We start from the raw sequence: 25,126 nt of genomic DNA, 5'->3' as shown, positions 1-25,126 counted from the left end.
CAAATGCCAAAGATGCATTTCAATGTCAAAAGAATGTCCCTGGTAACAAACCACAGTAAGGTGAAGGTCTGATGCGATTTCCTATTACATAGTCGCTCCTGGGAGCCGATTTTGGACAAAATGGCTTATGGTTCACCTGGGTGAGTTGTTTTTACCTACTGAACAAAAATGATCTATTGTTGTATAATACTATCAACAGTGATAACATAATCATACCCTGAAATGATGATTTTAAGGGCCTTGATTCTTTTTCCAAATAATTGTAGGTTTGATATCTTTAAACAGTAATAACTACCCACAGGACATCATGATAAACCTGGTCATGTTCTCCCAGGTTTGACTATATCTAATTTCCTGGCACTTGGCACCCTACTTCCCAGAATGTCCCCCAAGTCCCCTCTTACGATACATTTAGCAAACCCCCACCTATCCCCCATTCCCCAGTGTGCTACGGTAAATCAGGCTTCGTGGTCAAGGTAGTCACACCTGATTCAGACCAGATGTGACTGGTAAGTGCTCATTTCCACTCTAAAAACTGTCCCCACTATAAAACAGACAAACAAGTGTTAATGACAATGTAGACACATTGGAACCCTCATACACTGCTGATGACAATGAACTGTGTACAGCTGCTTTGCAGAACACTATGGTAGCTCCTCAAAAAGTTAAATATAGAATGACGACATGGCCCGGCAATTCCACTTCCAGGGACGTACTCAAGGGAAACTAAAACACATGTTATTATATAAGTTTGCATGTGAATGTTAATATCATCATTACTCATAGCAGCCAAAAACTGCAAGCATCCTAATGTCCATAAATAATTCATGTTACATCCATACAATGAAACACTTGTCAGCAATAAAAAGAAATGAAGTTCTTAAAGTACATAAAAGGTTTAAGAGTCACATCTATGACCTTGACTCCAAGACCAGCCAATAAAGGACAAAAGTCTTCCTGTGTTTAGTCAAGATTCATTTCAGTAGAAAATACTCTTATCCTAGTAAAATTTCAAGCCTTTAAAGAGAAGCCTCAAGAGTCTCATTTTACCATAACACTGGCTGCTTTTGGTCCCCATGGATGGAGTAGCTGAAATCTGTAGGAATGAACCTCTAAAGGCTGGAAATGTGACATATTTGGGAACAATTCTTAAACTGATTAACTAGCTATAATCTAGTTTTGTGAATTTATTGCCCTGATGCTATAAAACCTGGACCTTGTGGCATATCTGTCCCTAAATATGTGTTCTTTTCTCCCCTTCAATATTGCTGCAAACAGGGGTATCTATGTAGCATATGTCTGACTTTTTTTTAATGTTTCATATACAAACTACCATAATTACATGTGTTTCCTCATTGTAAATAAGCTTGTCTTTCTATCCAGATTTTTTGTGTGTATGTTCAGTTCAGTTGCTCAGTTGTGTCCAACTCTTCGCAACCCCATGAACCACAGCACGCCAGGCCTCCCTGTCCATCACCAATTCCCAGAGTTTACCCGAACTCATGTCCATTGAGTCACTGATGCTATCCAACCATTTCATCCTCTGTCTTCCCCTTCTCCTCCTGCCCTCAATCTTTCCCAGCATCAGGGTCTTTTCCAATGAGTCGGTTCTTCGCATCAGGTGGCCAAAGTATTGGATTTCAGCTTCAGCATCAGTCCTTCCAATGAATATTCAGGACTGATTTCCTTTAGGATGGACTGGTTGGATCTCCTTGCAGTCCAAGACTCTCAAGAGTCTTCTCCAACACCACAGTTCAAAAGCATCAATTCTTCGGCGCTCAGCTTTCTTTATAGTCCAACTCTCACATTCATACATGACTACTGGAAAAACCATAGGCTTAACTAGACAGACCTTTGATGACAAAGTAATGTCTCTGCTTTTGAATATGCTGTCTAGGTTGGTCATAACTTTCCTTCCAAGGAGTAAGCGTCTTTTAATTTCATGGCTGCAGTCACCATCTGCAGTGATTTTGGAGCCCCCAAAAATAAAGTCAGCCACTGTTTCCACCATTTCCCCATCTATTTGCCATGAAGTGATGGGACTGGATGCCATGATCTTTGTTTTCTGAATGTTGAGCTTAAAGCCAACTTTTTCACTCTCCTCTTTCACTTTCATCAAGAGGCTTTTTAGTTCTTCTTCACTTTCTGCCCTAAGGGTGGTGTCGTCTGCATATCTGAGGTTATTGATATTTCTCCTGGCAATCTTGATTCCAGCTTGTGCCTCCTCCAGCCCAACATTTCTCATGATGTACTCTGCATAGAAGTTAAATAAGCAGGGTGACAATATACAGCCTTGACGTACTCCTTTTCCTATTTGGAACCAGTCTGTTGTTCCATGTCCAGTTCTAACTGTTGCTTCCTGACCTGCATACAGGTTTCTCAAGAGGCAGGTCAGGTGGTCTGGTATTCCCATCTCTTTCAGAATTTCCTACAGTTTATTGTGAGCTACACAGTCAAAGGCTTTGGCGTAGTCAATAAAGCAGAAATAGATGTATTTGTGTATATGTGTGTTCTATCAATTAACTACTTTTGTAGTTTTAATCCTATATTATTTTCTTCTACTTTGTGTAAAAGGGTAATACATTTAAAAGCTGACCCCTCAAAAGGAATGAAGTTCTGATATGTGTTATAACATGAATGAACCTTGAAAACATTATGCCAAATGAAAGAAGTCAGACACACAGGCTGTATACTGGACACCTTTAGCAATGACATAAATTGGTGAAACCCCCTCAACTTTTAGTGCTTCCCTTGTAGCTTAGTTGGTAAAGAGTCTGCCTGCAATGCAGGAGGCCTGGGTTCGACCCCTGGGTCAAGAAGATCCCCTGGAGAAGGAAATGGCAACCCACTCCAGTATTCTTGCCTGGAGAATCCCATGGACAGAGGAGCCTGGCAGGCTATAGTCCATGGGGTTGCAGAAGTCGGGACACGACTTAGCACCTAAATCACCACCACCACTTCAACTTTTAAATAAGGCATGTGAATATACTATATTTTCAAATCATCCTATTCCAATGGGTGGGCAAGGGAAGCAGGATGGTGGGTTCCTGTCATTTATTCTTTTAGCATCAGTTCAATTCAGATCAGTTGCTCAGTCATGTCTGACTGTTTGCAACCCCGTGAATCGCAGCACGCCAGGCCTCCCTGTCCATCACCAACTTCCAGAGTTCACTGAAACTCACGTCCATCGAGTCAGTGATGCCATCCAGCCATCTCATCCTCTGCCGTCCCCTTCTCCTCCTGACCCCAATCCCTCCCAGCATCAGAGTCTTTTCCAATGAGTCAACTCTTCACATGAGGTGGCCAAAGTACTGGAGTTTCAGCTTTAGCATCATTCCTTCCAAAGAAATCCCAGGGCTGATCTCCTTCAGAATGGACTGGTTGGATCTCCTCTCAGTCCAAGGGACTGTCAAGAGTCTTCTCCAACACCACAGTTCAAAAGCATCAATTCTTCGGTGCTCAGCCTTCTTCAAGGTCCAACTCTCACATCCATACATGACCACAGGAAAAACCATAACCTTGACTAGACGAACCTTTGTTGGCAAAGTAATGAATATGCTATCTAACAGAACAAATCGAATTCTTCTATTCTTTTAGCACAGAAGAATCCAATTTGTTCTGTTAGAAACTATTTACCAGAGTCTATAAGAGCATTTCAGACACAAAGTATAGAGCATAAAGTTCTGGGTACTAAAGAGTAAAAGCTTTTATTCACTTAAGCATGATCTAAGAAACAAAGGTTCTTACTTACTTAAATATATTCCAAGAAAGCACACTGTAACATTAGAATACATGAGTTAACCCACTGCAAGATCAGCATTTGAATAAAATTTCATTTTGATCTTAACTCACTAAAAACATTTCCTATTTCTGATCAAAAAAGTGTTCTGCTCTCACCTGTCACTGAGTCTTAGCCCCTTTTTTTACTTCTCACTAATCATGCCAAAATTCTCCCTGATGGCGTGTGTGTAATCCACTAATCATTTCGCTTTGTTTGCTCCATCTTGCTTCTCTTTTGGTGAAAGTTTACAGCACACATCTCAGAGTCAATTTGGTCAATTTCCATGAAGTGACAACCATGCCCGTTCCAATCAATCTCCAGGGGAGCCTTTAAAAATTATCGCTGTATCAGAAAAACAGTTAAGTCTCCTGTTAAGGATATTATATCACATGCCAAGTGAAAAGAAAAGTTGACCAGTACTAATTCTTATGAACTCAGTTGAAAGGGTCTCAGTGGATGGAGCAGGCACCCACTTCTAAACAGAGAGGGGCCTCCAGTCTTTTGGTTTGCAAAATGGATTTGGGGAGAGAAATCATTTGTCTCCAAGTCTATCTGGCCTCCCCTGGAGGATGTGCCATGATGGGTTGCTGACACCAGTATGTTCCAACAAGTGAAGACAGAATGAGAAAGCCAGAGGGCACAACTACTTCTCGACATGGAATAAGAATGGTCATATGAGGAGCCAAATTAAATATAAGCTACAGAATGTATTTTGCACATACATACTGCACTGTTGTTCAGTCACTAAGTCATGTCTGACTCTGGGACCCCACGGACTGCAGCACACCAGCCTTCCCTGTCCTTCACTATCTCTTGGAGTTTACTCAAACTCATGTGCATCGAGTCGGTGATGCTATCCAACCATCTCGTCCTCTGCTGTGCTCTTCTCCTTTTGCCTTCAATCTTTCTCAGCATCAGGGTCTTTTCCAATGAGTCGGCTCTTCACATCACGTGGTCAAAGTATTGCAGCTTCAGCTTCATCATCAGTCCTTCCAGTGAATATTCAGGGTTGATTTCCTTTAGGATTGACTGGTTTGATCTCCTTGCCATCTAAGGGACTCTCAAGAGTCTTCTCCAGCACCACATTCGAAAGCATCAATTCTTTGGCACTCAGCCTTCTTTATGGTCCAACTTGCACATTCATACATGACAAATAAACAAACCATAGCTTTGACAATATGGATCTTTGTTGGCAGAGAGTCTCTACTTTTGAATGCACTGTCAAGGTTTCTCATAGCTTTCCTTCCAAGGAACAAGCATCTTTTAATTTCATGGCTGCAGTCATTGTCCACGGTTGATTTGATTTTGGAGCCCAAGAAAATAAAATTTGACACTGCCTCCACTTTTTCCCCTTCTATTTGCCATAAAGTGATGGGACTGGATGCCATGATCACAGTTTTTTTAATGTTGAGTTTTAAGCCTAAAGACACACAATGTCCCCAAGCGATAAAAAAGTATAAAGTATGAAAATCTATTTTTGTGTAAGGGGTATGTAATCAATCCTGTTACTTTCTGCTCCTCCATAATCATGTGTTTTGAAAATGAACACCAACATGATGCCTCCAGCAGGGATTAGTTCTGTAATATTTCAGTAGGGGTTAAAAAGGAGGACACTTGTTTTCCTCTCTCTGTTTTATTTTTGCAAAATAATACTAACTGTGCTTAATAGCCACACAGAGAGATTGTGGACAAGCTAATAAATGACCATTTTACTAATACAGAGCATATTAAAAAACATACAAAGGCTCCTCTGTCTCCCTTTTTCTCTGTGTGCACTTTTTTTTGTCTATCCCCCTATTTCTCTTCATTTTCTGTTGTTCTTGCTTTTTTTTTTTTCTCAACAGATGTTTTCACTAGCCCTCCCCTGATTTCCACTGGCAGGACTTTTCTATCTTAACTGGCCACAATACAGACATGAAGGATATCGTTACTATGTTCACTGCATAAAGTGAAAAAGATATGCATTTCCTGCTACTCTTTTTAAGGCACAGTATTCTCATTTTTTTTAAAAGTTTTTCAGGTACAAAAATTGTAGCCCAACTTATTTTATCCTAAGCAAAGATGCATAAAGGAAAAACGGAAAACAGGAGACTAGCCACAACCTGCAGAGGAACAGCATCAAATGTTACATGGGATTTAACAAATGTTACACAGTGAAAAAAGATTTCACTGTGAATACAAGATACTTTGCCAAAGCCACGCATGGCAAAGCCTCTGTGTGGCTGAAAGCAAAGCTGGGGTAAACTTCTCAAAGTTAGGCATAGGGCCCGGCCAAACATCAGGGTTCAGAGGACATGAGGACATCTTTCTCCCTCTCGCATACCCTTGAAAGGGACCTTATTGGAATCAACTCTAGCATCACCCAGCACATTACAGGTCCAGGGTGTGGAGCAGACCCACCGGCTGACTATCTGGCTGGCTCCTCATAAGACAGAAAGGGTATCTGGCAATGAACATAGAAGAGGACGGAAGGTCTAGTTGACAGCCATAAATTACACTGCTGGTTTAAATGCTAGTGATTAATTAGAAACTAAATGGCATAACCGAGAGCAAAATGCAGAAGAATAAGTGTAGTTCCCAGAGTCATGCCAAAGCATTATCAATCATTGTTTAACTTCATCTTGGTTTCCAATACATGCTAAAGAGAAATATTTAACCACCTTTTCACTTGCACCTCTCAGAAGGCCTTGGGCTTACATGCAGATCAGAAGGGATTAGAGCGATCTTTTCCTCTCTCCATGGAGACAACATTCTCACCACTGCATCTACATGTATCATGCGGCCGGTTCTTTTCATAAAGACTGCAGGCTGGTTTTATTACCTTCCTGAGAGAATTCTAACAGGATGGCTTCTGACTACTTTAAGGCATTAGACTTTCTCTAAATGTTTTAAAGATGTCAGGCCATTTTTATTTCCGGACATTTAAAAGCATTGGAATACATCAATCTCTGAAACAGAATCAGTGGTCTCTTCACAACCCCACCACACTGAAGGACGGTCTTGACAGTTGTTTCTTATTTGTTTCTCCATCCCTAGTCAGTATCAGGAGAGTCATGATTTTTTTTTTTTTTTACCACTTCCCTGATGAAGAAACAGCATACTTCAGGAAAATGGACCAACAACTGATTAAGAGGTGAGCCTTAGTGGAAATCGTTAATGAAATGCCTGAGAAGATATTTTTTTATTGTGAAATCAATAAATAATCAAATCCTAGGAAACTGATCTGAGGGTACTTGATATTTTCTGATTTACCAAATCACTAAATTGTATGTAAAAATTTCCAGAAGCATTTACATAAATGGTGGCTAATTTTTAAATGTTACTTTTAAAAGCACTCCTTACATAGAGAGGCCTCTTATTTTCCTGATGAACTGATTCCAAAGTAACTCTTTGAATTCAGCAAGGTCTTAAGTTTGTATAGCTATATTAGAACTTTTCAAAAGATTATTGAATAAATTAGTTGTTGTTTTTTTAATATTAGTACAATGAAGTGTAAATGAGAGCTTTATTTATTCAAACTTTTTTCTGCATGTCATAGGGTATTAAATGGCCAAAAGCTGAAGTAAGAGTCCCCATACCATGGAGGCTCATCTACAGAGGACCTTGCAGCAGGGAACCAAAGTACTCCATAAGAGAAGGTACTTAAACCAAGGAAGTTAAAAACCCAAAAAGGCCCCGTGTCCCAGGTTTTACCTCTCACTCTCTCCGCCCAGGTCCTGAGGAACCGGAAGCCTGTGCAGGATGGAGTGGGGCAAGAAGAGCAGAGATGAAGGCTACTCAGTCTCTCTCAGCTGGGTTTTCAAGACAAGGTCAGCCCCGAGCTGAGGGAAACAGAGAAGCACTGACTTGGAAGGTGGGGGATGGGAGTTTTGACTTAGATCAGATGGACTTTTTAATAACTGAATATGAGACTCAAAATCTGTGACAGATTCCTGAGATACAAACTGGAGATACAGAAGAAAGAGCTCACAGAACAGGTTTGAAGGGGTGATGGGGGAGACACAACTGTCTTCCTGATGGTCCAGCCTATTCCTTAATGTGTGGGACTCTCTGCCATCTATTATATTCCGTTTGAGGCAATGGAGATATTTGCTGCTGCTGCTGCTAAGTCGCTTCAGTCGTGTCCGACTCTGTGTGACCCCATAGATGGCAGCCCACCAGAGCCACCTAAATATTAAATATTAAATCAAAGTTACAGTATGAAGCAAATATTTTTGCTTTCCAGTTCTGTTTTGGGCTTACATAACCCCCTTACATTGTCCATAACGTCCTGTGCAATCGAGCCCCTGCCTGCCTCTCTGGCCTACCAAGGACCATGCCTCAACTCACTCTGCTCCAAGCACACTTGCAAACTCTCCCTGACCCCAGAACCCTTTCATATACCTTTTATTCTGCCTGTACACTCTTCTCCAAATTATTATTAAGAAAAAGCTGGCAAAATCTCTGGTTATAAATGTGGATTCATCTATTTTTCCTTTCAGTTCTATCCGTTTTTCTTTTAATATATTTTGAAGTATTATGATGATGTGTATAATTCTTTTAGTATTGTCATATTCTCTTATTTATTGGCATCGTTTTGATTATGAGATGATAATATTTATCCTTGGTAATATTCGTAGTCCCAAAATTCGTTTTTATACTAATATAGCCACTTCAGCTTTGTTCTTCAATTAGTGTTACCATGGAGTATTTTTTCTTATATCCTTTTCCTAGTAATGTTTTTGTGTCTTTATAGTTAAGGTGAGTGTCTTGTTGACAGCAAATAATTGACTCTCACCTTTTCACTTCTGCCTTTCAGACCCCTGACATTTAATGTAATTATTGATATGACTAGGTTTAAGTGATCAATTTCTTGGTTGTTTCCCCCATTTTTCTCCTTTCTTCTGGATTTACTGAGTATTTTTAAAACACCTTCTATATCATTTTATTAGGTGTATTTCTCCCCTTTTTTGTGGCTGATTTACCTTATCACATTCTTTGTTCATTATTGTTTAGTTCATTTCTATTACCCTGGTACCTGGAAAAATGGTTCTAACTTAGTTGAGGTTCGATAAACTGTTGTTGAACAAACTGATAACAGAGCTAAGAAAAATACCAACTTGGGGCTCAAAATATGGGATATTTTGGTAACTGAATTTCCAATCAAATAAGGGTTATTCAAAAAACTGTATGCTTCAACTCTTTTTTGGCTTGAGATATTTTCTAAAATGCAGTAATTGGCTCTTCATGCTTACACATTTAGTGTACTGGAAGTGACTTTTTGGTACCTTCTTATCATCTTTCTGAACACCTGTAATGTTGATGTCTGAACACAGAAATGGCAGAGAAGGTACCGAACGCAGTAAACCTTTACAGAGCTCAGGATGCACCCTGGAAGTTATTTATTTAGTTTCTATTTTTTGAAGAAAATCTTAATGTGGCATGCTTTCTCTATAATCTGCCTCTGTCCTTGTCACAAAGAGGGAAAAAAAATTCTTTCAGTGATTGAAGACTAAAGCAGCATACTTACTGTATGGATAAAAAGAGTAAGAGGGAAAAATCATTTCTGTGTCAGACTCATAGAAACCACTATAGGATTTTAGAAACACAATTGAATCAAATGGGATTACAATAAGGGTAGTAATGCACTAGTAAATGTTGAAGGCACAATGAAATTGCCCACACACTTGAATGCAGTCAGGGCATGATATGTAGACTAAATAATGCATTACAATAGCTCCCACAAGGGCTACACTTCTTTTGTGGTATATAAACATGACCCATCTTTGCTCTCATGGATTATTTCCAGTTTATGATTCTTTAGCAAAAACTATTCTGATGATGTGAAAATAAATTGATTTCCCTAATAATTAAATGATGATAAATGGCATATAATTATACATAACCATTCCTGTAGAGATAAAGGACACTCACAAATTTAAATTGTACCTTGTCTGAACCAACGCTTCAAAAAAGTAATTAACAACAACTACAGATCACCTTCTAAATCTGCAAATCCTGGTACAAAGATAACCCTCTGGAACCTGGAAAGTTTAAGTAATCAGCTGAACTAGCATTATCGCTGTAAACCACAGCAATGACGAGCATCACTAGCCAGGAGGTATTCTCACAGAACTTCTAGAAGATGGGATGAAGGGATAGCAAACAGAGTCCTGGAACATCTGTCTCTGTGGGGCTTATTTCTCCTGCATGATTGGGTTCTACTGGTGTGACTGTACATAGTACTTATACTATAATATTTATTTTAAAATAAGCACTGAGCCTGGGGGGTTGGGGGTATATGTGCATATGCATACATAGATCTACAGAAGAAAATAAACAGGAGTGCAGTCCTCCATTTATTGATAGCAATATAGACCACCTCCCGATAACCACTGAACTCCTAATCAAAGACATGCCAGGTCCCAAGCTGCTCTATATCATAACCACCTATACCACCTATTCCTTCCTGGCATAGTCAGGCAGGCAACAGGAAAAAGCAAATACTCAAATTTGAAATCAACAAGGAGATCCCCAACTTCCTATCCGTGAACTCACTAAATGACTCTGAAGTAGGGAAAATAAGAGCTAGCCTGTTGCTGAGGCCTAGAAAGCACAGGGCAGCTGAGGCCTGCAGTTCTTAACAGGCGAGAATCGGTCCCGGCTTTGTAACCCGGTTCGTGACTTGGCGGGGGAGGGCAGTGCACAGGAAGGCAGCCAGCATGCATCGATACATGCACAGATGTGCATGTGTTCCAGGGAAAGGGCTGCACTGCCCAGCGTACTATGGACAGCCCCTCGATGTGAGGGCTCACAGTCTGGCTGGACCCAGAGGGCGGCCTGGTCTTTGTCCTCACAGGCCGGACCAGGCTGGTGGGTGAACCATTCACGTCAAGACTGGAGAGGAAAGGCCTTCCTTGCTCATCTGGATCAGTACAGTGTCTTCTCAATTTGTGACCAAGGGTGGCCCCAAGGACTAGCTGGTCTCCCAGCCCTTCCAAGTCTGACACCGCCCAGGAGCCTCCTCAGCCTCACTGCTGACGACTTCTGCGGCAGAACAGGCGAAGAAACCCCGCAGGCCCTGAAAGAGGACTCACAGAAACTGGATGGGCTCTCGCTAATGGAGGAAATGAAGGAAAACAGTAAGGAACAGATGGATGCAAATTTTCAAAGTGATGTAGCTAAAACAAAAAATATTTACTGAAACCAAATTTTTTTTTAATTTTAAAAAAAATTTAAAAATACCTTTTATTCACACATTTTTTTCTTTCAGTTTTGAGATATAATTGACATTTTTTTAAAGCTTTAAAATTTGATAACTAACTGAAGGAGAATATTCACTGCCAAGAACAAAATAAGTAGTCTGTAACAGGAGTTGGCAAACTTTCTGTAAAGGTCAAGTTAGTAAATATTTTTGACTTTGTGAGCCATATGGTCTCGGTTGAAATTGCCCAACTTTGCCATCATAGCATGAGAGCAGCCATAGATAATACACACATAAATGGGTTTGGCTGTGTTCCAATACAAATTTATTTATAGAAACAGGCAGCAGAGTGGTTTTGGCGAGCAATTTGAAGTTTGTAGATCCTTGGTCTAGAAGGTCAAATAAAAAATCTATCACAACACAGGAGAAACATTGAAAAAGAAATAGATCCAGATACAAAAATGAATAGTAATTCCTCTATTCTAACCTTTTAACCTTTAAAAAATAAAACCCAATTCTATACATGATAGCAGCAACAGTTATAAAACCCAGAAAGGAAACTGATAAATATTAATTATACATTTTAAAATTAATATTAAAACTTTAAGTAACATATAAAATTCCAATCCAAATGCCAACATAGATTTTAGGAGAAATGGAAGCAACTATTTTAAAGTTCTTATGCAACAGGACATCAGAATTGCCCCCCAAAAACTGCAAAATAAAGAATAGCGAGGGGAGATTTTCCCCACCAGATATAACCATATCATAAATGATATGCCCATGAAGCCTGCCCCGCTTATAGCATAACTAGGAGATGAAGCAGACAAGAAACTTCAGCTAGTGCACAGGGAAGGAAATGAACATGTGAAAGTTGCAGAAACCTTGCCAGAGAAGAGAGTCTGGCAGTTACATCTGCTTCTAGTAGCAGAACAGATGAAAACTACCTCCAGAAGGAGCGTCCCCTCCTGAATGTGGAAATACTGAAAACAAGTCTGAGGCTTGGGAAACCAGGGAAATGAAGGGAAAGGACTGGGAAGTCAGCAGGAGTGAAGACGGGGGTCTTGGAGACATCACTTCTGGAGGAAGGGAGGTGACCTGGAGAGCCACATACCCTGGATGCTTGATGGTGAAGAGAAAAAAAGAAGCAAGCAACAGAAATTAAGGGTCCTTTGAGAACAAAAGAGATTCACAAAATCAGAAGACACATCCACGCCTCCCTCTCTCCCCAAAGGCACCATTTATTAAAGAAACTTCTCTTCTCTGTACCAAGAAGACACACACTGAGAAACCCAGCGGGCTCTCACTGCCGCCTGCACAGCATCACCAGCGATTGCTGGTCACAGCCATGTAAACATAAGGCATTTCAGGAGAAACAGAACACGGCAGGCACACGTGAGGTCAGCCGATGCTAAAGAATTTCCAGTGATGAAAAGAAATTAATTCCAGCTATGACTCTTTTCAAGTTACACTGAATGTTCCAACCGTTATTTAACCATATTTCAGAAGTAGAAAGTAGACACAAAAGAAAAACAAAACAAGAAACCTCAAATAATAAAGGTAGAAGATTAGTTCCTTTCTGAAAAAGGCAGAAGGAAGCTAAGTGCATCATCACACACCTGGCTCTTTGGCGGGGGGTGGGGTGGGGTTGTTATAACAATACAATGACTATAGAAAAGAGGTGGTGAAAAATCCATTAGAGATAGAAATCTCAAAAGAACACCAAACTATCATTCTTCTGAGCTATTATTTCAATCTTTTTAATGACTGAATTCTCTAAATTGGAAAGCACTTATTCAAATAGTTCTGAGATCCTTTCCATCTACTTCTGAGACAGTTTCTCACTGTGATTCTTTCCTGAACACAATTCCTATTGACTTTTAAAATAAAGAGATACACAATGTCCAAGGTGTCTCTCAATTTCTAAAAACTTAACACGTGAAGTTCCCTCAGGGAGTTCCATCATATATAATCTAGTTGCTAAGCAACAGGACTCTTTTAGAGCTATAATCACAATAGATAAGGAAAGGATCTGAAAGGTACATTATAAAATTCTTCGAGTAAAGAGAGAATCGTATAGCTCACTCTACTTATTGATTCCAAACAAATTCCCAATGCCATATTGTTTTTGGCAACATTTTAGGTGACATTAATGAAAAGAATATGATGGCATACTTCTATTGATGGTAACTAAAACACACAAAATATAGAATACTCAAACTTCATTAGAGTCCTTTTTATTAATACAATTATATTAAATCCATCGACTTAGGAGTTTGGCATACGTCAATTTAAATAAGGGGAAAATATTTTCTTTTCCTGTTATGTACTGTGTGACCAATGATATTATGATATCAAGACTGCCATTCTCGTAAGGTTCAATGTCAAATTTCACATCAGGTCTGTGCAATTAAAATAGCAGATGTCCTCAAGCTTTTCCTCCAAAACTTTTGCTCTAGTCTTTCCGGCCATTTTGGAGGGTGATCTCAAATGAAAAATGTTAAAATATAACTGTTAACTGTAAGCTGCCTTTATTTGTTTCAAATGAATAAAATATATACATGGAGCAAGCTTTTAAATTTCTTTTTCTCTCATTGTTGGAAGATTTCTCCAAGAAGAAGAATGAAAATGTTGATATTTTGACTGGTTTTTGCCAATCATCTTTGAAGACTTAGGCTTCAGAGATAGTAATTTGGAATCTGAAGATGTGAAGGATATGTCTTCTCAACACCCAAAAATGATGTGTTGAGAAAAATATATAAACAATAACAAACAACGCCTCTCACAGTCAATTATTTTTCTCTCCAGCCTCACTTGTATTAACGATCCATCAGTAATGCTGAAGGAGCTGAAGTTGAATGGTTCTATGAAGACCTACAAGACCTTCTAGAACTAACATCCAAAAAAGATATCCTTTTCATTACAGGGGACTGGAATGCAAAAGTAGGAAGTTAAGAGATACCTGGAGTAACAAGCAAATATGGCCTTGGAGTACAGAATGAAGCAGGAAAAAAGCTAACACAGTTTTGCCAAGAGAATACACTGGTCAGAGGAAACACAATCTTCCAGCAGCACAAGAGAAGACTCTACACATGGACATCACCAGATGGTCAACACCAAAATCAGATTGATTATATTATTTGCAGCCAAAGATGGAGAAGCTCTCTACAGTCCCCAAAAACGAGACCAGGAGCTGACTGTGGCTCAGATCATGAACTCCTTTTGCCAAATTCAGACTTAAATTGAAGAAAGTAGAGAAAACCACTACCATTCAGGTATGATCTAAATCAAATCTCCTATGGTTCTACAGGGAAAATGACAAATAGATTCAAGGAATTTGATCTGATAGACAGAGTGCCTGAAGAACTATAGTTTGAGGTTCGTGACACTGTATAGGAGGCAGTGATCAAGACCATCCCCAAGAAAAAGATATGCAAAATAGCAAAATGGCTGTCTAAGGAGACCTTACAAATAGCTGTGAAAAGATGAGAAGTGAGAAGCAAAGGAGAAAAGGAAAGATATATCCATTTGAATGCAGAGTTTCAAAGAACAGCAAAGAGAGATAAGAAAGCCTTCCTCAGTGACCAATGCAAAGAAATAGAGGAAAACAAGAGAAGGGGTAAGACTAGAGATCTCTTCCAAAAAATTAGAGATACCAAGGGAAGATTTCATGCAAAGATGGGCACAATAAAGGACAGAAATGGTATGGACCTAACAAAAGCAGAAGATACCAAGAAGAGGTGGCAAGAATACACAGATGATCTGCACAAAAAAGATCTTCATGACCCAGATAATCACGATGGTGTGATCACTCACCTAGAGCCAGACATCCTGGAATGTGAAGTCCAGTGGGCCTTAGGAAGCATCACTACGAACAGCTAGTGGAGGTGATGGCATTCCAGTTGAGCTATTTCAAAGCCTCAAAGATGATGCTGTGAAAGTGCTGCACTCAGTATGCCAGCAAATTTGGAAAACTCAGCAGTGGCCACAGGAAAGGTCAGTTGGAAAACGTCAGTTTTCATTCCAATCCCAAAGAAAGGCAATGCCAAAGAATGCTCAAACTACCGCACAATTGCACTCATCTCACATGCTAGTAAAGTAATGCTCTAAAGTCTCCAAGCCAGGCCTCAACAGTACATGAACTGTGAACTTCCAGATATTCAAGCTGGTTTTAGAAAAGGCAGAGGAACCAGAGATCAAATTGCCAACATCCGCTGGCTCATCAAAAAAGCAAGAGAGTTCCAGAAAAACATCTACTTTTGCTTTATTGACTATGCCAAAGCCTTTGACTGTGTGTATCACAACAAACTGGAAAATTCTTAAAGAGATGAGAATACCAGAACACCCAAACTGCCTCCTGAAAAATCTGTATGCAGGTCAGGAGACAACAGTTAGAAGTGGACATAGAACAACAGACTGGTTCCAATTTGGGAAAGGAGTACGTCAAGGCTGTATTTTGTCACTCTGCTTATTTACCTTATATGCAGAGTAACATCATGTGAAATGCCAGGCTGGATGAAGCACAGGCTGGAATCAAGATTGCTAGAAGAAATATCAATAACCTCAGGTATGCAGATGACACCACCCTTATGGCAGAAAGTGAAGAAGAACTAAAGAGTCTCTTGATGAAAGTGAAAGAGGAGAGTGAAAAAGTTGGCTTAAAACTCAACATTCAGAAAACTAAGATCATGGCATATGGTCCCATCACTTCATGGGAAATAGATGGGGAAATGGTAGAAACAGTGGCTGACTTTATTTTTTGGGCTCCAAAATCACTGCAGATGGTGATTGCAGCCATGAAATTAAAAGACGCTTACTCCTTGGAAGGAAAGCTATGACCAACCTAGACAGCATATTCAAAAGCAGAGACATTACTTTGCCAACAAAGGTCCGTCTAGTCAAGGCTATGGTTTTTCCTGTGGTCATGTATGGATGTGAGAGTTGGACTATAAAGAAAGCTGAGCGCTGAAGAATTGATGCTTTTGAACTGTAGTGTTGGAGGAGGCTCTCGAGAGTCCCTTGGACTGCAAGGAGATCCAACCAGTCCATCCTAAAGGAAATCAATCCTGAATATTCATTGGAAGGACTGATATGGAAGCTGAAACTCCAATACTTTGGCCACCTGATATGAAGAACTGACTCATTTGGAAAGACCCTGATGCTGGGAAAGATTGAAGGTAGTAGGAGAAGAGGATGACAGAGGATGAGATGGTTGGATGGCATCACCGGCTCAATGAACATAAGTTTGAGTAGGCTCTGGGAGTTGGTGATGGACAGGGAGGCCTGGTGTGCTACAGTCCATGGGGTCACAAAGAGTCAGACACGACTGAGCAACTGAACTGAACTGAGGTGCCTCCAGGTAAAGGACATACTTTGCCACCGGAACCTGACTACTGCAATACCTTATCCTTTAAATGTGTACCATTTGTGATAAGATTGCAACACGCTTGGAACATTGCTTTCTTCATAATTACTTTGAGCCAATATATTCATATAGGAAAATGCAAACTACCCTCGGAAGAGCGCCTCATGGTGCTCTAACCCAGATATTCACCCAGTGAGCCTGGAGCCTCCTGCTCTCTGCTCCTTGCACACTGAGTAATCTAGTTGCTGCCTTTTCTGGGCCTGTGTTTATAGAAAAAAGTCACTTCTATCACTTAAATGATATTTGCTCTCTAAAAATATGATGCTTTACTCAGTAATAGGATATGATTCATAAGTGGAGAGACTAGACTTGGTGGATAAAAAAAAAAATGTGACCTCAATGGAAAGGCTGAAATAGAGAATTATCTACTCAAACTCTAATGCCTTTGAAGATGGCAACAGAAAAAAACAATCGAAATATTGATCAGAAACAGTCTTCTTTTCTACCAAAGCAGCCATTTTCCATCATTGAAAACCTTTTCACTGCTGAAAGGCTGCCTCTGCCAGAGAGAAGGATGAAGAGTTACATCAACAGCTCCCTTCCAAATGAATCAATACAATGCCAATCACTTTCCATCTGTTCCTCAAAAAGGAAATGTGTGGAAATGTGTTCCTCAAAAAGATCCTCAAAAGTATCTTCCTCAAAGAAACAACAACAAACATAGTGAATTAGGCCACTGACCTTCTTGTATCAAAGTCAGAAACTAACAATGGGATAGTAGGAAATTAAGACCAACTTTCCCAAGAAGGACAACAAAAAATACCAAACCCTGAAAACATCCTCCTATAAGCCTCAAAGGAGGACCGATACTATGAGGAATTACCAGGCCCAGTTCTAGAACATTAGAACCCAGTTGGGTAGACGTACTACCAGGAGTATTTGCTGATTTAATCTAAAGAACTGTGAAAATGAGCCTCTTATTTTAACAATTTTGGGGAAACAAGGAGTAATATAAAAGCCAAGGGCCACCAAAAGTGGAGAATGTCATGAACCATGTCCAGCTCACCTGTGGCCCCAGTGGGCTACGAATGGGGGAAGGGGTGAATCGCCCTTGGCAGACTTGCAGCAGTCTGCATCAACTAACTCATCCAGGGACTCTCAAGCCTGAAGCTCAGATCAAGCCAGTCCCCACCGTAACCCCCTACCCTTGGCAGAAGTGAAAGAAATGCTCTGCGAAGGATAACCAGGCACATGTGACGATTTCAGTGAGAACCAACAGCAACAACAGAAACAGAGACACTGAAATGAGCAATTGTGGACTCTAACGCAACTGTACTTACAACATTCAAAGAAATTAAAAGCAAAGTCTAAATTTTCAGCAGGGAATTGAAAATGGTTTTTTAATGACTTGAGAAAGAACCAAATAAAAATTCTAGAATGAAAGAAAAAAAAGAAACAAAATCTATAAATCAGTGGAAGGATTTAACAGCTGATAAGACATAACTGAACAGAGAATTAGTAAATCACAAGATGTCAGAAAAACTATGCAGAATGTATCACAGAGAGAGACACAAAGATGAACTTGAACTTGGAGTTCAAGGAGATGAGTGAGAAGTTGAGAGAGAAGCATCATGTAAGGAGGTCATGGCTGAGAATATTTTAGAACTAGTAAATGACATCAATCCATGGACTCAGAAGAACTTACAATTCTCAAGCAGTATAAATAAGAAGAAACCCACACCTACGCATTGCACAGTGAAATTGCAAAAAATCAAAGAAAATCTTAAGAGCCAGCCAGAGGGAAAATTATAATGACCTTCAAAGAAATCCTCAGAGTAATACTTCTCAGCACCGATAAGAGAAGCCAGAGATGATGGGATGACACCTTCCCCCTGCCAGTACTGCTCACAGAAAACAACTACCGCACTAGAATTTCATATGCAGCAAGAACACGCTTCAAGAAAAAAGGTGCAAGCGACCTCAGTGTCCACTGACAGACACGTGAATAGAGAAGTGGTGGCACATATATACATTACTCAGCCATAAAAAGAAAGAAAGAACATCATCTGAGGAACAAGGATGGACCTAGAGATTATCATATTAAGTGAAATAAGTCAGAGAATGACAAATATCATATCACTTATACGTGGAATGGAATCTAAAAAATGATACAAATGAACTTAATTAAAACAGAAACAGACTTACTGACATTGGAAACAAACCTATAGTTACCAAAGGGGAAGAGGAGGAGGGATATGGTGGGAATATGGGCTTAACAGATGCACACTACCATATACAAAACAGGTAAACAACAAAGGATTTACTGTAGAGCTATGGTCTGCATCTTGCAACAACTATAATGGAAAAAAATTTTAAATACTATATATATATATATATATGTATATATGTACATATATACATATAACTGAATCACTTTGCCATACACCTGAAACTAACATAATATTGTATTCAGTTCAGTTGCTCAGTCATGTCCAACTCTTTGTGACCCCATGGACTGCAGCATGCTAGGCTTCCCTGTCCATCACCAACTCCCAGAGTCCACCCAAACCCATGTCCATTGAGTCAGTGATGCCATCCAACCATCTCATCCTCTGTCGTCCCCTTCTCCTTCTGCCTTTGATCTTTCCCAGCATCAGGGTCTTTTCCAGTGAGTCAGTTCTTCACATCAGGTGGCCAACATATTGGAGTTTCAGCTTCAGCATCAGTCCTTTCAATTAATATTCAGGATTGATTTCCTTTAGAATGGACTGGTTGGATCTCCTTGAAGTCCAAGGGACCCGTAAGAGCCTCCTCCAACACTACAGTTCAAAAGCATCAGTTCTTCGGCGCTCAGTTTTCATTATAGTCCAACATCCATACATGTCTACTGGAAAAAACATAGCCTTGACTAGACGGACCTTTGTCGGCAATGTAATGTCTCTGCTTTTTAATATGCTGTCTAGGTTGGTCATAGCTTTTCTTCCAAGGAGCAAGCGTCTTTTAATTTCATGGCTGCAGTCACCATCTGCACTGATTTTGCAGCCCCCTCAAATAAAGTCTCTCACTGTTACCATTGTTTCCCCATCTATTTGCCATGAAGTGATGGGACCAGATGCCATGATCTTAGTTTTCTGAATGTTGAGTTTTAAGCCAACTTTTTCACTCTCCTCTTTCACTTTCATCAAGAGACTCTAGTTCTTCTTCGCTTTCTGCCATAGGAGTGGTGTCATCTGCATATCTGAAGTTATTGATACTTCTCCCGGCAATCTTGATTCCAGCTTGTGCTTCATCCAGCCTGGCATTTCACATGATGTTACTCTGCATATAAGTTAAATAAGCAGGATGACAATATACAGCCTTGATGTACTCCTTTCCCAGTTTGGAACCAGTCTGTTGTTCCATGTAATGAAGTAATATTGTATGACTTCAATTTAAAAAAAGAATTAAGGTGTAATAAAGATATTATTAAATGAAAATAGTCTGCCAAAGACCTGCAACAAAGGAAATGAGTGTTCAAGTAGAAGAAAAATGTTTCCAGGTGGAAGAAATATAAGAAGGAACAACAAAAATGGGACATGTGGGTCAACCTAAATAATACTGACTGCAGAATGCAGTGTATCATGGGGTTTACTACATACTGGGATACACAAGACCACACAAAACATACAAGACCACAACAGCAGGTAAGACCAAAGGGAGATGAACCTTCCAGACTCTTGGAGGCATGGGCCATGCAGACTTTGATAAGTTACAGGGGCATGTTCTATTTTTCTCTGGTAAGCAAGAAAAGAAACATACTTGTGAGAAGGAGGGATCAAATAGTTTTTTTTTTTTTTTTTCCCAATGTAATCCACCTAAAAGAAGAAAGGAATGAAACATAAAACAAATGGGACAAACAGAAAAAAAAAAAAAAAAAGGTAGATTTAGACCCAAATATAATCAGTGATTACATTAAAGTATAAATTGCCAGGGTCCAGCCCCGGCTGATCCAGGGTATTCGAAGGAGAGACTGCATCGGCGACCTATTTATTTAAATATTCATCAAAGATATAAAGAGTAATAGAATGAGGATAGCTCAGTGAAGAAATTCAGTGGAGAAAAGAGGCTGAATAATTCAGCCAGAAGGTGAGAGAAAGAACGACATGGGGAGACCAAGTTTCGGTGAACAAGGCCCACACTTTATTTTCCAAAGTAGTTTTTATACCTTAAGTTATGCATAGAGGATAATGGGGGAAGGGGTAGAGTCATGCAGTAAGCCAGGCTTTCTTCCTGCAAACTTATCATATGCAAAAGTTTAGGTGATTTGCATCATCTTCTGGCCCGGAGGCCTGTTAACATTTTAAGACCCTTTCTTCAGAAAACGTATTTTTCTCTAAAGGTGATTAGGCAGGCGCCACCTTCCAAAAGCATTAAAGTTGCATTCCTATAGGGCAAAGGTGTGGTGGGCTACAACAAAAAAGAATTAACTCAAGGGTCCAAGGTTACAAACATTAAAGCTACTACTTACACCAATTATATTAATCAATACACTGCCAGGGACACAGGAGGTAAGGGATACGGAGACTTAGCAGCAAACACTGGCCCAACAAGTGAAAAACCCTTCACCAATACAATTTCTAATCAATCTTTTAACTGCTCAAAGGACTCTGTATTTAGACAGTTTAGAACATCTCATGCCTCTCACAGTTGGGAGGCTCTGAGCAATCACATGTGGCCGGAAAAACCTATTCAGGCAGGCTAGAGGACTTCCAAAGGAGTTTGTAGGTTGAAACACTATCACACCCAGGAACTTTATTAACTGGAGCTATAAGTTAACTTTTTTTCAGAGAGAGGTAGTGGGGGACAGCCCCCCCGCCCCCCCTCCCCCGTAAAGTCAGAAATGTAGGTGAGAGCATAAAGCAGAAAGTAGGCAGACTCTGGTTTGGGGGGTAGATGCTCGAGAATTTCCAGGGGGACTCCTGAGGCTCGATCCTGCCTTTGCATATGCCGAGCCTCCTTCCTCATGACCTTTGCCATGGGCGGAGTTCCGCACGCTGGCTCCCAGCAGTGATAGAATTCCAGTTGAGCTATTCCAGATCCTGAAAGATTATGCTGTGAAAGTGCTGCACTCAATATGCAATATGCCGGCTCCCGGCAATAAATATTAGAATAAAAGAAAATAGGTATGGAATCACAGAACGTTACAATTCATGGTGGCTTTAGGGACGGCAAGCCACCCCACTATTCTTGCCTGGAGAATTCCATGGACAGAGGAGCCTGGTAGGCTATGGCCCATGGAGTCGCATGGAGTTGGACACAAGTGAGTGACTAACACTTAGAGCTACTCTAGATTTCAAAGTTCCCCTCACTCTCCTGTTTAACCCCACAGCTATCAGGATAACATGTACATTCCTAATCCCATTTTACAAAGAAATCAAGGCACAAGTTAAACAGCAAACAAATGGTACAGAAACCTCGGCAGTCCGACTCCAAAATCCATGCTCTTGGCTACTATTGTTGGACAGCTTCCCCAATTTCCAAAACCCTCTGTAAGAATCCATATTGTGGCTGAATGATGCTACTACAGATGGCTACTTCATCAAGAGTATCTATATTATGTACTTTTATATCTGGACCTAGAAAGAAAACATGCCTCACGATGTTCAGCCAAAATCCATTTGCAGCAGCATGGTATGTCTCCTCTAGCCCTTGGCACCCTCTCTCTGCACCCGTGGAGAGGAGGCTTGGCGGTTCAGGAAACCAGGCTTCTTCTCTGGAGGTGTCAGGGAAGCTGGAACCAGGGACCCCGCTGGAGAAGTCAGGACAGGAATGCTGTAAAGAGGTTGAGGCCTCCCACACCCGACTCAGGCTGTGGACCTGGAGACAGAGTTATCGCTGGGCGGGTAAGAATGTGGAGGTTATTATCACACGGGAGAGCAAGAAACCTCTTCTGCTTTCACTAAGAGAGCCGAGCTGATGAACAGGGGAAGGCATCCCACAACCTCAGGACGACTTGCTCTTTAAGCATCAAAGACGGATATTTCACCAGGCCCCCCCTCGTCATGCAGCTCGGGGGTGGGAGGGGGACCTCCCTCACCTCTCCCCTGAATCCTCAGAGAGGGAACCAGGGAGGGGAGGGGCTGAGCCCCGTCAACAGTGAGCAAGGATTTCTGACTCATGTGACCTTGTTTCCATTCCCAACTTTAAAAGAGAAAAACCTTGAACAAGTTATTTTACCACTCTATTTATTAATTTGTATCTACCTCACAAAGTTGCCATGAAGACAAAAATACAATAAGCTCACCTAAAGAGCCCAGGGCAGAGCCTGACATAGCCAGGCAGACAATAAATGTGAATTTCTTATACTGCCTTCCAGTTGGACAAGAAAGAAGTAGTTCATGGGTACACACTTTTCTACTTAAATATTAGTTTCACTGTGTTGCTTGTGCTTATGCTGTTTTCAAGACAGAGGCAACGAAGACAAGCAGGAATTATATAACAGGGATGTGTGCACATAACCTGACCAACAGAAGGAACCCCTGTACGCATCTTCTTTTTTTTTTTTGTACGCATCTTCTTATACAAGTCCAGCACTGGCTTGAACGTGCTGCTTTTGTTTTCACAAACCTTCATGTTTTCCAGGAATCCAATCCAAGCTTGCAGGCTCTTCTGCCAAATGACTTGTTCTGTGCTGGAATGCTTGCCCCCACCCCCCGGCCCCAAACTCAGTTCCTCTCATTTTCATCAGTGGAGAATGAAGTGCTTCTAAAGCGACATGCTTCAGGTGACCGAGACCGAGCAGCCTTGACAGCTGCGAAGTCTGGATCTTGCCAGCACCTTCCCCAGCTCTTCTTACTCTGCCTAGTAACTGCTGCAAATGCGGCAAGCTGCATCCCACACATTTCTGAGACATCCACTACTTCAGAAAATGCTGGCAGGTAAATTAAGGACAAAGACAAAAACCTCCGTTCTAAATGCTCCTGATTCCTCTTTCTGTCACAGCACCTTGCTTTGAGCTCTTTTTGGCCACCTGATGGATATGACCAACATGGGTCAGAGAACCTAAACTGTGCCCTGAGGTTTAAACGGCCCCGCCAAAGAGTCACAGGCTTATGCTGGGGTTCAACTCTGCCACTCAAAATGCTGTGTGGCCTTAGACCACTCGTTCAAACTCTCTGAGCATAAATTTGCTTAACTTTCACAATAACATAGCAGGACTACGAGAATTAAGTACATGACTCAGTTCAATTCAGTCACTCAGTTGTGTCTGACTCGTCGCCACCCCATGGACTGCAGCACGCCAGGCTTCCTGACCATTACCAACTCCCAGAGTTTATTCAAACTCCTGTCCATTGAGTCGGTGAGGCCATCCAACCATCTCATCCTCTGCCGTCCCCTTCTCCTACCACCTTCAACCTTTCCCAGCATCCGGGTCTTTTCAAATGAGTCAGCTCTTCACATCAGGTGGCCAAAGTATTGGAGTTTCAGCTTCCATATCAGTCCTTCCAATGAATATTCAGGATTTATTTCCTTTAGGATGGACTGATTGGATTTCCTTGCAGTCCAAGGGACTCTCAAGAGTCTTATCCATATTTCAATGCCATTCTCCCAAATCATCCCACTCTCTCCCTCTCCCACAGGCATTGAAATATGTATAATATCATATATGAAACGAGTCGCCGGTCCAGGTTCGATGCATGATACTGGATGCTTGGGGCTGGTGCACTGGGACGATCCAGAGGGATGGTATGGGGAGGGAGGAGGGAGGAGGGTTCAGGATGGGGAACACATGTATACCTGTGGCAGATTCATTTTGATATATGGCAAAACCAATACAATATTGTAAAGTTAAATAAAATAAAAAAAAAAAAAAGAGTTTTATCCAACACCACAGTTCAAAAGCATTAATTCTTCGGCACTCAGTTTTCTTTATAGTCCAACTCTTACATCCATACATGACTACTGGGAAAACCATAGGCTTGACTAGATGACCTTTGTTGGCAAAGTAATCTCTCTGCTTTTTAATATGCTGTCTAGGTTGGTCATAACTTTTCTTTCAAGGAGCAAGCATCTTTTAATTTCATGGCTACAGTCACCATCTGCACTGATTTTGGAGCCCAAGACAGTAAAGTCTCTTACTGTTTCCATTTTTTCCCCATCTATTTGCCATGAAGTGATGGGACCTGATGCCATGATCTTAGTTTTCTGAATGTTGAGTTTTAAGCCAACTTTTTCACTCTCCTCTTTCACTTTCATCAAGAGGCTCTTCAGTTCTTCTTCACTTTCTGCCATAAGGGTAGTATCATCTGAATATCTGAGGTTACTGCTATTTCTTCCAGCAATCTTGATTCCAGCTTGTGCTTCATCCAGCCCAGGGTTTCTCATGATATACTCTGCATATAAGTTAAATAAGCAGGGTGACAAAATACAGCCTTGACGTACTCCTTTCCCAAATTGGAACCAGTCTGTTGTTCTACGTCCACTTCTAACTGTTGCTTCTTGACCTGCATATAGATTTCTCAAGAGGCAGGTCAGGTGTTATCGTATTCCCATCTCTTTAATAATTTTCCAGTTTGTTGTGATACACACAGTCAAAGGCTTTGGCATAGAATAGATGTTTTTCTGGAACTCTCTTGCTTTTTCGATGATCCAGTGGATGCTGGCAATTTGATCTCTGGTTCCTCTGCCTTTACTAAATCCAGCTTGAACATCTGGAAGTTCACAGTTCACATACTGTTGAAGCCTGGCTTGGAGAATTTAGAGCATTACTTTATTAGCGTTTGAGATGGGTGCAATTGTGCGGTAGTTTGAGCATTCT

The 25,126-nt window shown here is 40.8% G+C and overlaps 1 protein-coding gene across 5 annotated transcripts in view; it reads right to left on the bottom strand.

Annotated features, from left to right (window-relative positions):
• Positions 1 to 25,126, bottom strand: part of PDE8B (phosphodiesterase 8B) — a 293,772-nt gene that overhangs the window by 146,341 nt on the left and 122,305 nt on the right. The window lies entirely within an intron of this gene.

The sequence above is a fragment of the Bos indicus genome, chromosome 10, assembly GCF_029378745.1.
Source record: "Bos indicus isolate NIAB-ARS_2022 breed Sahiwal x Tharparkar chromosome 10, NIAB-ARS_B.indTharparkar_mat_pri_1.0, whole genome shotgun sequence".
Lineage (NCBI taxonomy): Eukaryota > Metazoa > Chordata > Mammalia > Artiodactyla > Bovidae > Bos > Bos indicus.
This window is presented reverse-complemented; position numbering and strand designations above follow the sequence as displayed.